The sequence below is a fragment of the Mesocricetus auratus genome, unplaced genomic scaffold, assembly GCF_017639785.1.
Source record: "Mesocricetus auratus isolate SY011 unplaced genomic scaffold, BCM_Maur_2.0 Super-Scaffold_100014, whole genome shotgun sequence".
Lineage (NCBI taxonomy): Eukaryota > Metazoa > Chordata > Mammalia > Rodentia > Cricetidae > Mesocricetus > Mesocricetus auratus.
In genome coordinates this window covers 20,911,999-20,916,693 of record NW_024429197.1, presented here as the reverse complement: position 1 = coordinate 20,916,693, position 4,695 = coordinate 20,911,999, and the positions used below count along the sequence as shown (strand labels likewise).

General features: G+C 48.3%; 1 pseudogene; it reads right to left on the bottom strand.

The window, feature by feature from the left end:
- Positions 1 to 2,127: 2,127 nt before the first annotated feature.
- LOC101839331 lies at positions 2,128 to 4,206 on the bottom strand (annotated as a pseudogene).
- Positions 4,207 to 4,695: the final 489 nt, after the last annotated feature.

Below are 4,695 nucleotides of genomic sequence, written 5' to 3'. Positions count from 1 at the left end.
GAAAATGCTGCAGGCAAGAGGTCACTGGGAAGGGGAGCCCAAGTAGTAGGAGAGTCAGTGGGCCAACCTCATACCTGACCTGGGCTCTCTAGCCTCTTGTTTTGTATTAAGGACATTTTTTTTCTGGTTAATAGGGCACAGAGGACTGGACTGGATATGTGAGCATCAGGTTGTAGTACCCAAGAACCAGGCAGAGTGGGGAGCCAGGGGGACCTGGTCAGACCAAGAAACCCACCCCAACCCCAGCCCCAACCCACTCCAGCCCATTTCTCCACACATGCAATTCATTTATCTACTCAAAAAATGAAAGGAAAGGCCAGTGAGATGGTTCAGCCACCAAGTCTGTCAACCTGAGTTCAATGCCCAGGACCCACATGGTGGAAGGAGAGAACCAGTTCCTACCAGTTATCCTCTGGCCTACACACACACACACACACACACACACACACACACACACACACACACACACACACACACACACACACACACACACACACACACACACACACACACACACACACCACACACACACCACACACACACCACACACACACCACACACACACACACACACACACACACACACACACACCACACACACACACCACACACACACACCACACACACACACCACACACACACACCACACACACACCACACACACACCACACACACACCACACACACACCACACACACACCACACACACACACCACACACACACACCACACACACACACCACACACACACACCACACACACACACCACACACTCACTCACACACACCACACACACTCACTCACACACTCACACACACACCACACACACACCACACACACACCACACACACACACCACACACACACACCACACACACACACCACACACACACACCACACACACACACAAAACACACACACACTATGGCACATGCTTGCGGATACTTGACTGGATAAATAAATGCAAAAATAAAATCATGTCTATATTGTAATGGTTACTAAACACAAACTCTACCCTGACAGTTCCTACTAATGAAAAGACAAAATAATAAGCAATTGAATCATATCCATAGTGCATGTTGCTTGGAACTCGAGAAAATAAAGCTGGGAATTGGAGAGAAGTAGGCAGCCAAGGCAGGAACCTACAAAAGGAACATTTGGTTGTGGCAGGTTGGCAGGGTCTTAGAAAGTATTTCATGCCAGATACAAGATACTGGGTCCAGTCTACCTCTGGAGATTTCTAGAGCCAGCCTGAGGCTGATTCCAGGCAACTGAAACCCACCTGGCCATGTCGTACCTCTTTCCCCTTTAATTGCAGCTTTAGCTCAGATGCACAGGGTCCCTGGGGGCAGCAGACCCAAGACAGAGCATGCAACTCTCTTTGGGAAGAATCCATCCTAACAGCTGGTCATGGCTAGGGAAGATTCCTAAATATCATCACAGGACCTGAAGCATCCCAAAACAGTGAAAGAGGGAAGCCGTGGATTGCTAAGAACTGAAGTCCAAGCTGCCTTGACTTGAATGAGGAACTTACATTAGCCACATTGGGGGTGGGGTGGAGTGGGGAGAGAGGTCAGTGCCTCAAGAGAGCAAGGGTTTTCCTGGCAGAGTAAGAGGGCAGCCCCTCCCAGTGGTGACAGAGTGTACTGAGTGCTCATTGGAGGAACAAGGGGAGAGCAGGTGGATTTTAAACCCACTGCAAGCAAAGCCACAGGAGCCTGAAGAAGGTGCAGATTCAGGGCTCTTCCAAACCCTCCTGAGACTTGTAGACACCGGAATGGGCTAGTATAACCAAGTACAGGCCTGCTGTTCAGAGCCAGCCCCCACACAGCAAGACTTCAGCTACACTGCAGCAAGAACCTCTGGGCAGCTGTAAGCTGTGGAGGCCAGAGGACAACCATGGGTGTCTCTCTGTTGCTCAGAAGTCACCAAGAAGGCTAGAGTAGCCAGCCAGTAAACTTGTCTCTGCCTGCCTAAGGCTGACTGTACCATTTTTTTTAACAAGGAAAAACATTTGCACACTTTTAATACAGATTAGAACCCAGAAATTTAAGTCAGTACAGAAGGCTGGTGGTGTAGTTCACAACAGACTAGATTTAATTTATGCTTTAAATTATGAGAAAAAACGCTCCTTGGTTTCCAAAGCATCACTGTGAGGAAACTTCTTTCCGGTTCTCTAAAGTTTAGTTAGGCACTTTCTGCAAATTAGGAGACTGAGTTGCTTGAACAAAGGAATTTTTGTTATAAGACATCTTTGCACGGGGTGGTGGTGGCACATGCCTTTAGTTCCAGCACTCAGGAGGCAGAAGCAGGCGACCTCTAAGTTGGAGGTCAGCCTGGTCTACAAGAACTAGTTCCAGGACAGCCTCCAAAGCCACAGAGAAACCCTGTCTCAAAGGAAAAAAAAAGGACATTTTTGAGTCCAAATTGTTCTCTGGACCCCATGAACAAGATAACATTGAGCAAGTCCAATGCAGGGATGGATGTTTGGTTCCAAAACCTTGACATTGGTCTAAGGTGGCATTGGAGGTAGAATTTTGTATTCCCTTGTAGAGTATTTGTCTCTATTAAAATTCCTCATCGTCCTCCTATTTCTTTGAACTCATGCAGCACACAGCAAGTTATCTTCGACTCCCAGGTTGGTGAAAACATAGGCTGGTAATAGAAAGAGGGGGATCATCCTTTAGGGACTGTCTGGAATCCAGGAATGACCAATGTTCATCTGCAGGCAAACCCAGCCTGTCTCATCTGTGGGGAGCAGTCTGCCATGGACCGAGTCCAAGGCCTGGTAGCAGAAAGATCTTTCCATTGGAAGGAAGAGGTTGTCCATTCGAAGCCATGGGCAGACCAGCTCTTTGACAATTCTTCCCCAGGAGGCAAAGACAGACTCCTTTTCTGAGGCTAAAACTTCCACAATGCCATTATCCTCCTCTCTTTCTCTTGAAATTTTGAGGTGTAGGTTGTTTTTTGGCCTTCTTGGATTTTGTCTTCATTTTAGTCTCAAGGGGTGTTTGTGGAATATGACATTCTTGTTCTGAATATGTATTCTGCTGAAGTCTCATATAGACTTCAACTTTCTTGCCATTGGTATTCAAGTTATGAAAGCAATACCATTCCCGAAGAGTGTTCCGGGACACCTCGGTAATAGGAGGAAGGATGTCTGGCAGGGATGGGTGGGGCCTTATCTTCAGTGCTGAGGGTTTGATATCCTCAGAAGGTACCACAGGGAGAACTGGTGGCCTGTGGTCTACAGTTGACGAAACAGATTCTGATGGTAGTTGTGCGGTGATCTCCTCAGTAAATGGGACCAGTGTTAAACTTATTTTGCATATTTCTGCAGAGGTTTCTTATGTTTATGTCCAGGGAAGAAGTAGACACTCCCCCTCTCAGAGCCGGGTCCCTGAGTCCTCAGCAGCAGTATGTTACTGAGGACCAAAGATGTTGGGATCATGAAGGGTCAAACTAGTCACCAGTTGTTCAAAGTTACCCAGGCTCCAAGGTGAACATGATAGATTTTCAGGGCCATGAGACCTGGGGGGCTGACTGAAGGTGAGCAGAGATCAGTCTGGTACTGGGGCAGCCGAAGCCTGGCCTGATGTAGTGTGACAGCCTTTGTTACCTGCTGGTTTTCTTTAGCTACCTGCTGCTCGCCAGAAAGGAACCAGGCATCTTGACAGCAGCCCCTCAGAGATAAGTTCTCCTAACAGAGAGGCTGCACAGATAATGCGTGCACCGCCCTAGCCCCCTGCACCGCGCCAACGTCCTCAAAGTGGCACCGCGCAGCTGCTTCACCCCGCACGGGGGCCTGCAGCTCCAGAAGTTCCATGATCAGTCTCTGGTAGGTCACAGGATGGCAGAAAACTTCTTGGTTGTCCAGGGCGGCTCACATGGCTCACATCAATGGTCCCAGAGGGGAGGATGGTGGAGAAGGAGCCTCCGAATAGTGGAAAGTTTCTGGTGGGCTCCATAGATCTGAGACTTGAGTCTGGACATTAGCGAGGTTTAAAAGAAACCTACATGGGCCTTTGAGGCATCACTTCCTTAGGGCTCCTGGAGCACCCACCATCTCCTCCAGGCCTCCATCAAATTCTTCCCTGAAACACGCATTTTCGTGCAGGCTTTAGAGAAGACAACAGCAACAGAAGTAAGGATTTCTGTAGCTCACTCTGCTAACCTGAACGTTCATTTATAGGTAAATGCCCCCTCCTACTTCCTGTCGCTCAAATGGGCTCTTTCCCCATCTCCCACTCCTCTTTTTTTTTTTTTTTGGCAATCCCATCTCCCCCCCCTTTTTTTTTTTTTTTTTTTTGCAATTCTACTGATCTGAGTGGAGCTGATAGTACAGCTGAATTCAGACATGTTTTGTTTTGTTTTAAACACAGATTTGGGCACTGAGCTCAGATCCTTGTGTTTGCCAGGCAAACGCTTTACCGACTGCGCCATTTCCTTAGCTCCTCCCATCTTGAGATAGGGTCTTACAGTGTAGCCCAGACTGGCCCTGAACTCTAGATCCTCCTGAATTGCCTCTCCAAGTGTGACACCCCGCCTGGCACTGTCATCGTCACTTGTAGCAGAAATCGATAGTGTCTGTCATGTGTGTGGAAAAGAACTAAGCCTGATTTTCACCTCCAGTGCCTCTCTAACATGAGAAGAATAGGGAGAGTGTGGGATGGAGACCAGCCGGCCGTCAGTGTTTCCA